This window comes from Prionailurus bengalensis, chromosome A1 (genome assembly GCF_016509475.1).
Source record: "Prionailurus bengalensis isolate Pbe53 chromosome A1, Fcat_Pben_1.1_paternal_pri, whole genome shotgun sequence".
Lineage (NCBI taxonomy): Eukaryota > Metazoa > Chordata > Mammalia > Carnivora > Felidae > Prionailurus > Prionailurus bengalensis.
The window spans coordinates 95,440,308-95,458,196 of NC_057343.1; positions in this window are offsets into that span (position 1 = coordinate 95,440,308).

Consider the following 17,889-nt stretch of genomic DNA (forward strand, 5'->3'; position numbering starts at 1 on the left):
TGTGCTATAATGTTGCTTAGAATTGGGAGTTTGGATTATGTCAGAAAGTAATTTATAGTTGCTGTCCATAGTTGATTAATTTGAAAAGTTTTTTTAACTTTAACTTCCATTGATAAGATATCAGGAAGACATATTTATAATATAATGGCCTTTATTTCCGTATCCAGCTTATGGGAGCCGCCTTATTTTTTTATGCTGTGTTCTGCCACTTCCAGAGGGAACTACCTGACTGCTTAAACATTTTGGTAAATATTCTTTCAGACTTCTTATATGCAACAAAACATACATCATCTCAAGTTAAATTTGTTAGGCCTTCCTGACAGTGACCATATGGCTAGGTAGAAGTTTTCATTGGTTTAATGGCCAATTTAACTCCCAGTGTAGGTACCTAAATTAAATGTGACATTCCAAAATGAAATTCTCGATTAGTAGCTCATTTTACGCTCCCTAAAAGACCTGCTTTTATGCTCTCTAAAGAGTATATCTAAACCTGTACAAAAATGTGGTAGGTAGTTTTCTCTCCATGAGTCTTGTACAAGAAAGTCTGACCAAAGGCATTGAAGAAAGGACAAGTAGAAGGTGTAATTCCAACTGAGAAGATAATTTCTTCCTGAAATATATTTTCAAAATAATTTTTAACGTTTATTTATTTGAGAGAGAGAGAGAGACAGAATCTGAAGCAGGCTCCAGGCTCCAAGCTGTCAGCACACAACCCAGTATGGGGCTCGAACCCATGAACTGCGAAATCATGACCTGAGCCGAAGTCAGATGCTTCACCGACTGAACTACCCAGGCGCCCCTTCCTGAAATGTATTTAATTGTGGATCCTTTCATTCCTTAAGGTACCACCATCGTTTCTATACACAGGTCAAAGAAAATATCATTCCCAAGCAATGTTAAATACATGCTACTTTTTCACAGAAATAAGATGGGTGTAAGGACAAATGGGAACTGAAACCTCTTCTCTTAGCATTCTCGTGTGAGTGCTTGGCATGAGTATTGAATACAAATAGAAAGGAACCAATTGCTAGAAAGGAAACAACGTGATATTTTTACACCTACTGCAAATAATATCTGAAGTTCTCCAGTCATAATTTGTAATTATTTTGAATTAGGAAAAACCAAAAATAATAAAGAGGTAACATAAAATTATAGAATCTTATCATCCAGAATGGCTGTTAAAATGACATTTTGGTAGATTTTATTGAAGTGAGTTTTTTTCCTAGCCTTATATCTTTCTCGTTCCTTTTTTCTCTTTTTTCTTCCTTTCCTAATACATTGGAATAATGCCATAAATACCATTTCGTACTTTGCTTTGCTTATGTAACATTCTACAAGAGCATTTTTCCTGTCCTTTATCTAAAACATAATTTTAATGTATATTAAATAGCCCACCATGTGCATGAGCTATACTTTCTCTAGTTAGCCAATCTGTTGTTGGACATTTAGACTATTTCCAGTTTTTTAACATACTAAAGAACTCATTGGTGCATATCTTTATATCTGTAACCCCAACACTACATCTGTCATTATATTAGCATAGGTTACTAGGGGTGGGATTATGTAAAAAGTATATAGATATATTTTCCAGTTTTATTATAAAATTATATATTATTATAAAAATAGTAATTTCCCATAGTCAATGTATTATGGGATGGGTCTGGAATCTGAATTTTTTATTTTTCTGGAACTCTCTTTCTACAAAGCCCTTCTGGCTCTGACCAGTCTTTTGCTCTGACTCTATTCTTAAAGAACGTCTTCTACACCTTATTCACTACTGCAGGGCTCAACAAACTATGTTCCACCCACCACTTGTTTTTATCAAGTTTTATTGGAACAAAGCTCTAGTGGACAGGCTCCCAGTGACCCCTGCCTTTTGGTATTCACATTTCACTATAATCCTCTGTCCTTGAGTGTGAACACCACCTGTTACAGGCTCCTAACCACTCAAATATGGCAAAGAAATGGTATGTCACTCCCAGGATGGTTATGTTATGTAAAATTCTGTCATGCTACCGAACTCACTGTAAAGATTTTCTCCCTTCTCGGCTTTGAAGAAACAAGCTGCCATGTTGTAAGAGGGGCTGTCGACAGAGCCATGTGGCAGGGAACTGTGGGTGACCTCTAGGAGCTGACCAGTAGCCAACAAGAAGTCGAGGCCCAAGGCCCTCAGCCCTACAGCTGCAAGGAAATAAATCTACAGACAACCTGAGTGCACTAGGAAGTGGATTCTTCCCCAGTTAAGCCTGTGGATGAGAACACAGTCCTAACTGACCATGGTTGCAGCCTTGTGAGAGTCTACGCGAAGGACCCAGAGTCCTGACCCATGGTAATTGTGAGGTAATAAATGTGTGTTTATTTAAAATTCTAACTGTAGGGGATGCCTGGATGACTCAGTCAGTTAAGCATCTGACTTTAGCTCAGGTCATGATCTCACGGTTCATGAGTTCGAGCCCCACGTCAGGCTCTGTGCTGACAGCTGGGAGCTGGGAACCTGTTTTGGATTCTGTCTCCCTCTCTCTCTGCCCCTCCACCGCCCTCTCAAAACTAAATAAACATTAAAAATTTTGTAATTAGGGGTGCCTGGGTGGCTCAGTTGGTTAAGCGTCTGACTTCGGCTCAGGTCATGATGTCACAGTCCATGAGTTCGAGCCCCGTGTCGGGTTCTGTGCTGATGGCTCAGAGCCTGGAGCCAGCTTCGGATTCTGTGTCTCCCTCTCTCTCTGCCCCTCCCCTGCTCATGCTCTGTCTCTCTCTGTCTCAAAAATAAAAAAAAAAAAACAAGATTTAAAAATAAATTTTAATTAATCTATAAATAAATGAATAAACATCTAACTGCATAATAATTTGTTAGAGTGTATTGGATGGCTAAAACAACAGCCGTGCTCTTTTGTTTACATGGAATCGTGTGGTCTCTGACTGCTTTTGCACTATAGAAGCAGAGATGAGTAGTCACAAAAGAGTACCTGACCCAGAAAGCCTAAAACATTTACTACACAGCTCTTTGTAGGAAAGATTTGCAGACTCGTGCCTTCTGCCGTGCTTCCCCGGTGCATCCCTAGAGGAATACAGCAGTTGCCATGGGCTACATAAATCTCTAAGGTGGATCTGGTATATGGTTTCGTAGCATCACTGTAATTTTTGCCAGCCACGTGGCCATCAATTGGAAATTACATTTTCCATCCTCTGCAGCTACTGTAGCCACGTGACTAGGTCTCACCAATGAAATGTGAGTGGAAATGACATTTGTCTCCAGTTTTCTTTGCCCTCTCTAGGGCTAAAAACAGATTTGCAGCCGGGTCAGCTTTGGCTGAGCAGACGAGGATAATGCCATCAGGAGTAGGGAGCAACAAGGTAGAAAGAAGCTGGGTCCCTCAATGTCCTGTCGAGCACTGCTGCTGATACGCCCTTGACAAGCTGCCATCTGTATACCATCACATGAGAAGTTAAACATCTCTGTTTGAGCCACTGTGTTGGGGAACTTTTTAATACAGCCGCTTAACCTTGAGCCTAACTAATATGGGGGTAACCTGATTTTAATTAGCCAGTTATTTAGAGAATTTTTTAAAAGATTTTTTTTTTAATGTGAAATTTATTGTCAAATTGGTTTCCACACAACACCCAGTGCTCATCCCAACAGGTGCCCTCCTCGATACCCATCACCCACTTTCCCCTGCCTCCCACCCCCCATCAGCCCTCAGTTTATTCTCAGTTTTTAAGAGTCTCTTATGGTTTGGCTCCCTCCCTCTCTAACTTTTTTTTTCCCTCCCGCTCCCCCATGGTCTTCTGTTAACTTTCTCAGGATCCACATAAGAGCAAAAACATATGGTATCTATCTTTCTCTGTATGACTTATTTCACTTAGCATAACACTCTTCAGTTCCATACACATTGCTACAAAAGGCCATATAGTTCATTCTTTCTCATTGCCAAGTAGTATTCCATTGTATATATAAACCACAATTTCTTTATCCATTCATCAGTTGATGGACATTTAAGCTCTTTCCATAATTTGGCTATTGTTCAAAGTGCTGTTATAAACATTGGGGTACAAGGGCCCCTATGCATCAGCACTCCTATATCCCTTGGGTAAATTCCTAGCAGTGCTATTGCTGGGTCATAGGACACACAAAAAGATGGCCAACTAATCTTTGGCAAAGCAGGAAAGAATATCCGATAGAAAAAATGCAGTCTTTTTAACAAATGGTGCTGGGAGAACTGGACAGCAACATGCAGAAGAATGAAACTAGACCACTTTCTTACACATTCACAAAAATAAACTCAAAATGGATAAAGGACTTGAATGTGAGACAGGAAACCATCAAAACCCTAGAGGAGAAAGCAGGAAAAAACCTCTCTGACCTCAGCCGCAGCAATTTCTTACTTGACACATCTCCAAAGGCAAGGAAATTAAAAGCAAAAATGAACTCTTGGGACCTCATGAAGATAAAAAGCTTCTGCACTGCAAAGGAAACAGTCAACAAAACTAAAAGGCAATTGACGAAATGGGAAAAAGTATTTGCAAATGACATATTGGACAAAGGGCTAGTATCCAAAATCTATAAACAACTCACCAAACTCCACACCCGATAAACAAATAATCCAGTGAAGAAATGGGCAGAAAACATGAATAGACACTTCTCTCAAGAAGACATCCAGATGGCCAACAGGCACATGAAAAGATGCTCAACGTCACTCCTCATCAGGGAAATACAAATGAAAACCACACTGAGATACCACCTCACACCAGTCAGAGTGGCCAGAATGAACAAATCAGGAGACTGTAGATGCTGGAGAGGATGTGGACTAATGGGAACCCTCTTGCACTGTTGGTGGGAATGCAAACTGGTGCAGCCGCTCTGGAAAACAGTGTGGAAGTTGCTCAAAAAAGATTTATGTATTTTTGAGACAACGCAAGCAGGTTAGGGGCAGAGAGAGAGGGAGACAGAGGATCCGAAGCAGGCTCTACGCTGACAGCAGTGAGCCCAATGCAGGGGCTCGAACTCACGAACCGTGAAACCGTGGCCTGAGCCGAAGTCAGATGCTCAACTGACTGAGCCACCCAGGCACCCTGACAGCATTTATATTTAAAAAAATTTTTTTTTCAACGTTTTTATTTATTTTTGGGACAGAGAGAGACAGAGCATGAATGGGGGAGGGGCAGAGAGAGAGGGAGACACAGAATTGGAAACAGGCTCCAGGCTCTGAGCCATCAGCCCAGAGCCTGACGCGGGGCTCGAACTCACAGACGGCGAGATCGTGACCTGGCTGAAGTCGGACGCTCAACCGACTGCGCCACCCAGGTGCCCCAGCATTTATATTTTTAAAGAGACATGAATATTTTGTGGCATATAGTTGAGAATACATATACACGTTAAGGAGAAAATGAGAAGCTTTAAAAATCTTTGTGCTGGCAGTCTACAGGCTAAACCCATGAGGCTACTGAGAAGATCACTCCCCCTCCCCCCAGTGTGGCTCCTTGGGGGAAAAGTTTGAGAAGCCTATGGATATGTATTGTAAATTTCCCCCAAAGGCTTCCCATAATCCATTTTTCCCTGTTGAAGAAGAGGGCCAGGACAATTCTGACTTGTTCTGGCTCATTAGTCAGAAGCTGCTCAGGAATTAGAATGTGAGTTTCAGATGAGTCCATTTTGCTTCCCTGAAACTTTGGTTTTTGTCATCATTATGCAAATAGTTCTCGATACAACAGCCCCGTTGAATGCTAAAATTAGGAACACATTAATTTGAAGGATTTTATAGTAAAGCTTAATGGCATTTATAATTTTAGAGAATTTCAAGGATTTGATCACTGCTCCCTCCCTGCCTCCCCGCCGCCAAACATGTACTTTTGAGGCTTTTAATAGTCCTCTGCTTTTCTCTGAGGTGTGAGGTGGTTCTCGGTGATCGAAGGCCTACGATTTAAATCCAAGCAATGGCAGTTTTCACAGCCTGCTTTGTTTATTTGAAATGGAAAGTTTTTTCTTTCAAAAGAAATAGCCGGCAAAGAGAGGACGGTTGAAGCAGGTCCGTCTAAAAATCTAGAAGATGCCGCAGGATTAGTGAAACTGGCAGGAAAAATAATGAATACGTAATCAGGTTCCCTTAGTAAAAACCCAGAGTTCAGTCATTTTTAGCATCTTTTAATGAGAATCTGAGAATCTCATTTTCTAAATGACTTGGGTTTTTTAAAGTATTTTTTCTTCCGAGGAATGTAGGTAAAGGACAGAAGGGGAAAGAAAGACATTAATAGTACATTTGCCAGTTGCATTTATTTCTGGAACTGAGTTTTGAAGAACACAATACATCCCACCTGAACTGTTTAAGGAAAAGTCAATAACAAGGTTTTTCTCATCTGTAATAAATGTAGATTTGCCCGGAGGCACAGAGCTGCGTGGTTTCTCAAGGTCTTTCCCCATGCCGCCTTGCTCCCGATGATGCCAGATTTCCTTTTCTGCTGTCTCTAGTCCGCGTTTCACATTCTTCCCGCAGGTTCACTTCACACTCTTCTTCCAGGCTACTCACGGACAAAGCTGTCCCCAGAACCAGGTGGCTGTATCACTGCCACCTTGGATGCCTCAGCATCCCTCCCCACCCACAAATGGGGTTATGCTCTGGCAGCAGAACACAGTAATTTTCCAAGCGATCGGAGAGAGTGGTGACTCATCCATCCCAGGCCATGTGCTCTACTTTGCAAGTCCAGCCTCTCACCCTGTTAACACGCTGATGTAAGTAATCCTGTGGACATCAGGGTCCTTAAGAAGTGTTGGCTGAGGGGATGAACAGAGTACATAGTTTTCCTCCCCACGCCTCTCTTATTTTCACAGTACCATCTGAATTCTTTAAAACAAACAAAACCAGGTCACCTGCATAGCTCAGTCAGTTAAGTGTCTGACTTCCGCTTGGGTCGTGATCTCTTGGTTCGTGGGTTCAACCCCCGCATCGGGCTCTGTGCTGACAGCTCAGAGCCTGGAGCCTGCTTCAGATTCTGTGTCTCCCTCTCTCTCTGCCCCTCCCGTGCTCACACTCTGTCTCTCTCTCTCTCTCTCTCTCTCTCTCTCAAAAATAAAAAAAGATTTTAAACAAAACCATCATAACTCAGATTTACAAGAGTACCTTTCAAACTGATTTGGCAATACGTTAGTCGTCCCACCAGGGAATGGCCACATCTCTTCTGGGGAGGATCTCTGGAAAGTCACTGAGCCTTCATTCATCGAGCAGAAGATGTACCTGCACAGGGTAACAGCCGGCTAACCTGCTAGACACCCAGCTTTCTCCCATCCAGAGTGTTAAAATAAAGCAAGATCTCCCACTGCTCTGAGATATGTGATAGTCATGAAGTTGACCCAGACAGGTTTTTGGTGCCGATGTCCTGAAGACTGGAAAGCAATTACATTCCTACCAAATTCAGAGATGATTTATGTAGCAGGGTCAAATGAGGTGCTCCGGAAAGACATCAGCAACCCTCTTACATAGAGGTGTATGTAAAGTATATATAGACTTTGTGAGCTCATCATCCAGATTTTAATTTCCTGTCAAAGAGTCTACCTTGATTAATGACACACACATACACACACTGCCTACAAAGAGGCTTTCCTCACTGGTGTGGGGCGATTCAGTGACAAGGTTTTAGAAAGAGGTCTCCACTTACATGGCACAGATTGTTTCAGGTCATCCCAAATACACAGGCGGGGCAAAAATTCGAAAATGTTCACCTAGGTAAGGCAGGACGCAAGCAAGGTGCAGAGAACCATGAAGAAAGCTGTTTAGTAACATTTAAAAATTTTTTTTAATATTTATTTACTTTTGGGAGAGAGTGTGTGTGTGTGAGCAGGGGAGGAGCAGAGAGAGAGGGAGACACAGAATCCAAAGCAGGCTCCAGGCTCCGAGCTGTCAGCACAGAGCCTGACGTGAGGCTCAAACTCACAAACCATGAGATCATGACCTGAGCCAAAGTCAGACGCATAACTGACTGAGCCACCCAGGTGCCCCTGTTCAGTAACATTTTAATTAAAAATCTCCCTATGCAGCCAACTGTGTTTTTAGATGTAGAGTCCAGGGTGAGGGATGATTTTCTTCTTGAGTGATGATTTATAGCATCCAGCTTTTCTACCTCATGGCCAAAAGTCCTCTCACTGTCCAAGTTTTGGTGTTTCTTACTGCATCATATGTTCTGCACTGCATGTGGTCTCAAGTGATTAGAGTAGTAATAAAAAGCAAGTTTGGATGCATCAACCTTCTGGACTTGCAGATTACCCAGAGCATGTGTGCCTCATTCAGCAGGCTCAGAGAACTTTGGGAACAGTTGCCTTCACTAGGGATGCTCTTAACCTCCCTTTGTGTGTTTGGGTCAGTGACCTTACTAAGTTCTGCCTGGCAGGCTTAGATGTGTTGATAGGTGCCCTGAGCTGTTGGACCAGGAGAGTGTAGTGTAACCACCATCTGTAGGGTTATTCCTTCAGGCACTCTCTGAGAATCTGCCCAAGTGTGCTGATCTTAGAGTGCTATGATTCTCCTCTACTGGCTTCCAGGAACCACTCTCCCATTCCTGATTTTCCTGGGTCATTTTCCTGGGGTTCATGGTATACCCTTAAATGCATTTATACTTTTGGATCCCTTTTCTTTAGGTTACACTTTCAGTTAAATTTACAATCTGGATAATCTCAAAGAGATTTTAAAATTACTTCCTTTTTTTTTTAACAAAAATCCTCACTAGAGTTTCTATGGTTTTAATTTTTTTTTAATGTTTATTTTTGAGAGAGAGAACACAAGCTGGGGAGGGGTAAAGAAAGAGAGAGAGAGGGAATCAGAGAGGGAGTCACAAGTAGGCTCTGTGCTGCCAGCAGAAAGTGCTATGCAGGGCTTGAACTCAAGAACCATGAGATCATGACCTGAGCCGAAGTCGGACACTTAACCAACTGAGCCACCCAGGCATCCCAATAGTATTTCTATTTAAAAGTTCAAATATTCTTAAATGCTAATAAGCGTCATTCTACTTTAGCCCTATTTCTGCGTTCTCATTCTACACAATTTTATATGTCTGTCTTTATTTTTTTAATTCCAGTATGGTTAGCATACAGTGCTATATCTGTTTGAAGTATACCCTATAGTTATTCAACACTTCCATACATCACTCGGTGCTCATCGCAGCAAGTAAGCTCCTTAATCCCCATCACCTATTTCCCCCGCTCCCCACCCCCTTCCCTCTGGTAACCATCAGTTTGTTCTCTATAGTTAAGAGTCTGTTTCTTGGTTTGTCTCTCTCTGTCTTTTTTCCTTTGCTCATCTGTTTTGTTTCTTAAATTCCACTTATGCATGAAATCATACGGTATTTATCTTTCTCTGACTGCATCGTACTTCCTAGCTCCATCCATGTCATGGCAAATGGCAAGATCTCATCCTTTTCATGGCTGAATAATATCCGTGTGTGTGTGTGTATACTACACCTTTATCCATTTATCTATCGATGGACCCTTGGGCTGTTCCATAATTTGGCTATTGTAAATAATGCTGCAATAAACATAGGAGTGCATGTGTCCCTTTGACTTAGTGTTTTTGTATTTAATTTCGGGGTAAGTACCTAGTATTTATCTAGTTGTACAATTACTGGGTTGTAGGGTAGTTCTATTTTTAACTTTTTGAGGAACCTCCATACTGTTTTCCAGACTGGCTGCACAAGTTTGCATTCCGACCAACAGTGCAAGAGCATTCCTTTTTCCTCCACATCCTTGCCGATACTTGTTATTTCTTACGTTTTTGACTTTAGCCATTCTGACAGGTGTGAGATTATATCTCTTTGTAGTTCTGATTTACATTTCCCTGATGATGAGTGATGTTGAGCATCTTTCCATGCATATGTTGGCCATCTGTATGTCTTCTTTGAAGAAATGTCTTTTCATGTTTTCTGCCCATTTTTAATTGGATTATTTGTTGTGGGGGGTGTTGAGTTGTATTCTTTATATATTTTGGATACTAACCCTTCATCAGATATGTCATTTGCAAATATATTCTCCCATTCCATAAGTTGCCGTTTAGTTTTATTAGTTGTTCCATTCATTTGCACAAGTTTGTTTTAATATAGTCCCAGTGGTTATATTTACTTTTTTTTTCCCTTGTCTCGGGAGACCTATCTAGAAAAATGTTGCTATGACTGATGCCAGAGACCTTACTGCCTATGCTCTCTTGTAGGATTTTTATGGTTTCAGATCTCATATTTAGATCTTTAGTCCATTTTGAGTTTAGTGTTGTGTGTGGTGTAAGAAAGTGGTCCAGTTTCATTCTTTTGCAATCTGCTGTCCAGTTTTCCCTACACCATTTGTTGAGGAGATGGTTTTTTTTCCCCCCATTGGATATTCTTTCCTGCTTTGTCAAAGATTAACTGACCATGTAAATGTGGATTAATTTCTGGTTTTTCTGTTCTCTTGCATTGATCTTTTGTCTACTTATGTGTCAGTACCATAGTATTTTGATTACTATAGCTTTGTAATATAACTTGAAGTCTGAAATTGTGATGCCTCCAGTTTTGCTTTTCTTTTTCAAGATTGCTTTGGCTATTTGGGGTCTTTTGTGGTTCCATATAAACTTTAAGATTGTTCTAGCTCTGTGAAAAATGCTATTGGTATTTTAAGGGATTTCATTAAATGTATAGATTGCTTTGTGTACTATATGCATTTTAACAATATTTGTTCTTCCGATATGTGAGCATGGAATGTCTTTCCATTTCTTCGTGTCTTCTTCAGTTCTGTCATAAATGTTTTATAGCTTTCAGAGTACAGGTCTTTCGCCTCAGTTAGGTTTATTCCTAGGTATCTTATTATTTTTAGTGCAATTATAAATGGTATTGTTTTCTTAATTTCTCTTTCTGCTGCTTCACTATTAGTATATAGAAATGGAATAGATTTCGGGGCACCTGGGTGGCTCAGTCTGTTAAGCGTCCGACCTTGGCTCCGGTCATGATCTCGTGGTCCCTGAGTTCGAGCCCCATGTCGGGCTCTGTGCTGACAGCTCAGAGCCTGGAGCCCACTTCGGATTCTGTGTCTCCCTCTTTCTCTCTCCTCCCCCCGCCTCATGCTCTGTCTCTCTCTTCTCAAAAATAAATAAACATTAAAAAAATTAAAAAAAAAAAAAGAAATGGAATAGATTTCTTCACAGTGATTTTGTATCCTGCACTTTTACTGAATTCACTTGTCAGTTGTAGTAATTTTTTGGTAGAGTCTTTCAGGTTTTCTGTATGTCAGTTAATTGCTATATTTAGCTGTTATTTAGTTAATTGCTATATTTAGTGTATTCTGTGCTGGGACATCCAGGTTACAAAAGTGTCTACTTAAAAAGGTGGGGCCTCAAAAAGTCTAATTTTCTTTCTGTGGAATCCTATCTTTGAGAAGAGAGTAATTGCCCTATAATTAAATAATTACTCCCTATTTCATCAGCTAAGACTAAATATGTATTCTACATTTTACTAAAGAATCATATATTTTATTATCTCACAAGCTTCTCTGTACAAGTTTTAAATAGAACATTTATTGTGCAGAGACGGTGAATGTTTTATAGGGGAAAACTATTTCTAGTTCTCTACTTACTTTCCTATTGTCCCTATTAAGTGCCTCTCTCTCTCTCTCTCTCTCTCTCTCTCTCTCCCTCTCTCTCTCTCGCTTTCCAGTGTCTCTTAAGGGAAAATGATTTGCCATTCCATTTGATCAATTATAAGATATTGGTTGTCATCATACTATACATAGAAAACTCTAAAGGCTCCACTAAAAAACTCCTAGAAGAAATAAATTGATTCAGTAAAGTTGCAGAATATAAAGTTAATAGCCAGACATTGGTAGTGTGTCTATACACTAATAACAAAAGTAGCAGAAAGAGAAATTAAGAAAACAATTCCATTTATAATTGTACCAAAAATAATAAGATACCTAGGACTAAATTTAACCAAGGAGGCGAAAGAACCCTACTCTGAAAACTATAAAACATTGATGACAGAATTTGAAGAAGACACAAACGGAAAGATATTCCATGTTTGTGGATTGGAAGGGTTCATAATTATACAGTGTCCAGACTACTACCCAAATTGATCTATAGATTTGATGTAATCCCTATCAAAATACCAACAGCATATTTCACAGAACTAGAAAAAAAATAATCCTAAAATTTATATAGAACCACAAAAGACCCAGAATAGCCGAAGCAGTCTTGAGAAAGAAAAACAAAATTGGTGGTATCACAATTCGAGATTTGAAGATATACTACAAAGCTGTAGTAATCAAAGCAGTATGGTACTGGCACAAACATAGACACATAGATCAATGGAACAGAATAGATCCCAGAAATAAACCCATGCTTATATGGTCAGTTACTCTGTGTCAAGGGAGGCAAGAATATACAGTGGGAAAAACAGTTTCTTCAACAAATGGTGTTGGGAAAACTGGACAGCTCCCTGCAAAAGAATGAAACATTCTTACACCATACACAAAAATAAACCAAAATGGCTTAAGACCTAAATGTGAGACCTGAAACCACAAAACTCCTGGAAGAGAAAATAGGCAATAATTTCTCTGACATCAGCCATAGCAGTATTTTTCTATATATGTCTCCTGAAACAAGGGAAACAAAAGCAAAAATAAACTGTTGAGACACATGAAAATAAAAAGCTTTTGTGTGGTGAAGAAAACCATCAAGAAAAGAGGCAAGCTACTAAATGGAAGAAGATAGTTGCAAATGATATATCTGATAATGGGTTAATATCCAAAATATATATAAAGAGCTTATATAACTAAATACCAAAATCACAGTCTGGTTAAAAAATGAGCAGAAGACCTGAATAGACATTTTCCCAAAGAAGACATCCAGATGGCCAACAGACACATGAAAAGATGCTCAACATCACTTATTATCAGGGAAATGCAAGTCAAAACGACCATAAAATATCACCTTACACCTGTCAGAATGGCTAAAATAAAAAAAGACAAGAAGTTAACAAGTGTTGGTGAGGATTTGGAGAAAAAGGACTTGTGCACTTGTGCACTTTGGAGAAAAGGACTTCTGCACTGTTGGTGGGAATGCAAATTGATGTATCCACTGTGGAAAACAGTAGGGAGGTTCCTCGAAAAATTAAAAATAAAAATACTGTATTATTCAATAATTCCATTACTGGATATTTATCCAAAGAAAACAGAAACACTAATTCAAAAACATATTTGCACCCCTATGTCTATTGCAGCATTACTTACAACAGCCAAAATAGAGAAACAACCCAAGTGTCCATCAATAGATGAATGGGTAAAGAAGGTGTAGAACAATGGAATATTGCTCAGCATTAAAAAGGATGAAATTGTGCCATTTGTGCCAGCATGGATGGACCTAGAAGGTATCAGTCTAAGCAAATATGTCAGGCTGAGAAAGACAAATACCAGATGTCTCCACACATATGCAGAATCCAGGAAAAAAAAAAAAAAGGCAGAATCAAACCTATAAATACAGAGAACAAACTAATGGTTGCCAGAGGGGAGAAGGGCTGGGGGATGGGCAAAATGAGCGAAGGGGAGTGGGAGATACAGGCTTCCTATTATGGAATGGATAAGTCACGGTAATAAAAGGCACAGCATAGGGAACACAGCGGTATTGTAAAGGCATTGTGTGGTGACAGATGGTGACTACACTTGTGGTGAGCATAACGTAACGTATAAAGAAGTTGAACGCCATGTTGTACACCTGAAACTAACATAAAATTGTGTGTCAACAGTACTGAAATCAAGTTTTTTTCTAAAAATTAAAAAAAGGAAACACTGTTGCCCATGTTTACCAGCAAACAGAGTAATGTAAAGAGACCATGTCTGTGCATGGTAATCCTCTCCTGGTACACTTGCACTCCTTGCTTTCAGTTCATGGGTTGGAATTATCAGTGGAACCAGGAATCCCTCGGGGCCTAGCCGTCTTTCTCTACCTTAGTAAAATGCTGTTGTTTTAGTTACATGCCATATAGTTGGCAGGAGCTAGTGATACTGTAGAATTTGAGGTGAAGCAGAGTGTATAGGGGAGGGGGGGCCGTTCTTAAGTCTTAAGAGTGAGCCATGTGCTCTGATCCAGCTATATGAAGCTCTGAAGAGTAATAATAAAGTCTCACTCTGCTTCCCATTTGCTATCAGTTTTTCTGTATGCAGCTCCCTTGGGAACGTCAAAAGTTGAGGAGTGATTGACAGGACAAGATTTGGGCACTTGGAGTTCTCTATTCAAGTGCCATTGAATGCAATCACAATTTTCTCTGTGTCCCTTGTAGCTTTTCTTAACAGATCTTTTCAGTGGTAAACATGTTAGAGGGCTATGGACAAAAATATCAAAGGCATCGTTTTTACCTTTCAATTCTAAAGTAGACACTGAGTAAGAGAAGTCTTTAAAATCAATGACTGATTCTCAAGGCAGAAGACCAGCTTGACACTCTTAACCCTCCATTCTAAATAAACAAAATACCCCCTTCTCTGAAAAACGGGGGAAACATTGCTGAGTCCCTTTCAATTGGCTACCCACCTGCCACAACAGAGCAGTGAGACCAGTTCCCTACAGGGAGGAAATGGACCTCACCCTCACCTTCCTCTACACTTCTGAGAACTTGAACTTCAACCTCTCCCTTCACTTCCCTAGGAAGCCAAGGAGGATTGTACCTCTGGTAGCCTGACGTGATTCTGTCTTTTTACCATTTGCTGAATTTGTGGAAGGAAAAGAACAACTGAAAACAGTGCTCCCTCTCTTTCCAGACTAAGTGTTGATAGTGTAGCACAGCCAAAGAGGAAACCGAGAAAAAGAGTGGATGAGATATCAACCGACTGATCAGGTTACCTTTGTGTGCTACAGAAGACCAACCCACTTCAGGGCCACCTCTGTGCCTCCTTTTCTAAATGTGTTCCCTTATCTGCAAGTAGATCTCATTCACATTATGTGAAACTCACAGGATTTGCTTCAGGCAGGGGAATGAATGAATGAAAGACTTCTTCCATATGTTAGTTTCACCCTGCAGCATTGAACCCACCCTCCTGTGTATCAAAAGCAGAGCAAACTGATTCTGCAATGCCAAGTTGTTTCTGCCTCAGACAATTAACCAGCACCATGCCGAAATCTATCTAAGGGCTTACTGGTTGAACTTCATCCACAAAACGTGTCCTAGGCTGGGCAAAACCAAACCAAAACAAAACAAAAAACACAAAAAAAACACCCAAATTCTAATTGCATCAGTGGCGTTTAGTTTTAAAAAGCATTCAATGCTTCAGTTTCCTGCAGGGATCTCTGAAATGTCCCAGGATATGTTTGAGACTAATTAAACGTGCTTGCCTTTTTCTACTTCTCCTTCAGGACTGCCTTTATGGGAGAGGAGAGCCAGATGGCAGGAGGTTTCTCTCCTAGACCAATCAGCATGTCCACAGGTTTTGCCCCCTCCAGCCACAGCTTGCTTCCAGCTCTCTCCCTACCTGAATCAACAGCAGTGCCAGGATGAGCAGGGTGGAGGCTGCGGATGCCCAGGAACTTACCCTTCATACAGAGTGAGACTCTTCTGACCTCCGAGAGCTGTATCCGCGATGCCCAGACAGAACCACGGTGTATTGTGCTGTGAGCTTTCTGCTGCAAAAATCCAATAAGTTGTTTTGCATATATACCCATATTTCTTCATTGATTTAATAAAAGGTGGAGGGAGGGGCACCTGAGTGGCTCAGTCAGTTAAGTGTCTGACTCTTGATCTCACCTCAGGTCATGATCTCACGGTTCATGAGTTCAAGCCCCCCCATCAGGTTCTGAGCTGATGGCACAGAGCCTACTTGGAATTATGTCTCTCCTTCTCTGCCCCTCCCCTGCTTGTGTGCTCGCTTGCTCGCTCTCTCTCAAAATAAATAAACTTAAAAAAAAAAAAAAAAAAGGAAGGGAGGGAGTAATAATAAAGATTTTTGTCCGTTTTTTAAAGACATATATTTAAGGAACAATTGATTTTGATAGCCTCGTGATTATCACACTCAAATAGGATACTGTAAAAGACCTTAGCTGGGCAACTCTGTTTGCTCATTCATTCATTCATTCATTCATTTATACGTTATTCACCCACTTCATAATCGGTCAGCAAGCGAGGTCCTACTGGAACTCCTGTTTTGCTTGAGTATCAGGATCTACAATGAAGGCATCACCCCAGGTCCCCAGGAAGAGGCTGGTCAGGAGGCTAAGAGGCTCTCCTCAGCAATGCCTCCGGCAGCTTTCTGGTGGTAGGAAGAAAGGTGGGGAAGCATGAGAGAGATTCACTTGCAAGGAGCCGACCCCTTCATGGGTCAGATACAGCATGGCCTGCAGCTTCCGCACCTCAGTTAATGAGACTCTGGGGTGCCTGGGTGACTCAGTCAGTTAAGCGTCTGACTCTTGGTTTCCTCACAGTTCATGGGTTTGAGTCCTGCGTCAGGCTCCCTGCTGACAGTGTGGAGCCTGCTTGGGATTCTGTCTCTCTCTCTCTCTCTCTCTCCCCCTCCCCTGCTTGCTCTCTACCTTTCTCTCTCAAGAATAAATGAATAAACATAAAAAAAAAAAAAGAAAATCCTTAAAAGAGATTCTCAATAAATAAGTGAAATATATAGTTCTGGTAACAAAGACCAATTAACCACCTGCTTTGTGCCTAGAGCGCTAGCTGCCAGTAATTCAAAATACATAAGACAGGGTCTCAGGGTCTCATCACCGAGGCCTTAACACCAGGTGGCACATCACCCAGCTTGTTGGGGCAGCAAATGTAACACTGAGCACAGCTAACATGGCAGGGACCCGCCAGAAATGTGTACCACTTTACGCTCTACAGAGCCCTTTCACGCTGCTTCTTGGAGCCTCACAGTATTCTTGGTTAGTAAATTAAACAGGTATTTCTCCGTGGCACAGATGAATAAAGCCAAGACACCCAAGTTTCAGGTGCACTCAGAAGGTCTGACCCCCACCCCCCAGCGTAGGGCCCTTTTGATAGCAGCTTCTGCCTCTCAGCTCTGAATGTCCTCTTCAATAGCTGCTCTGAAAATAATGGTTGGAATCCCTTTAAGGTCTTCTTTACAGTGATCACAGGGTAAGCTTTCTTGGTGGAGGCCGCTGGAGGAACAGGGCAGGAGGAAGAGGCTTCTCCTGTGGGTTCTGCCAGCAGCCCCATCAGTCACGCCCGTGAACGTGAAGACATCTGGTGGCTCTCTGCCCCAGCCAGAGGCCCAGGGTACTCAGTCCCCTAGTGACCCTGCAGCGCTGCCCTCACACTTCCCCACGGTTCTTTCAACACAGACACTGCATGTGGTAGGTCCTCTGCCCAGACTGTGACCTTCAGCCTGTCCACATGCCCGCTCACGCGAGCCATGGCTCCCTCTGCTCATACGCCCCTTCCCCCTCAGGTCTGCCCTCGCGACATGGACACCAGGTGCGCCATGCCTCCTCGAAACATCTGGTCACTGGCTGTGGCTTACCTACCTCTCAGAAGGTTGCTTCCTGCTCTCCCAGGAACTGTGGACCAGCTCTGGCCTGGCCCATTCCACACACTTCTCTTCCATCTGACAGACCAACTCTACCTTCTTCAACCAGGTATGGGACTTTGGGTACTCTCTCTCAGCCCTATGGTACCCTATAAAGCTCTCTTTTATAGTTACTGTTTTGCCATTAGGTAATAATTCTTTATGTTAAGCTTCCCTTATTTAAATAGTTGTATAGTGTCTGTCTCCTGATTGGACCCTGACTGATGTCCTAACTGTTGGTGTGGAGTTGCAGACAAAGTGAAGGATGTGGAGTTTCTTACGGGCAGGGATCTCTTCGTATGTCTTTGACCAGTGCAAGCATTTCCTACTTTGATGCCTGATACATAGAAGGTCCTGAATAAGGACTGAGTAACGGAGCATAATTTAAATTA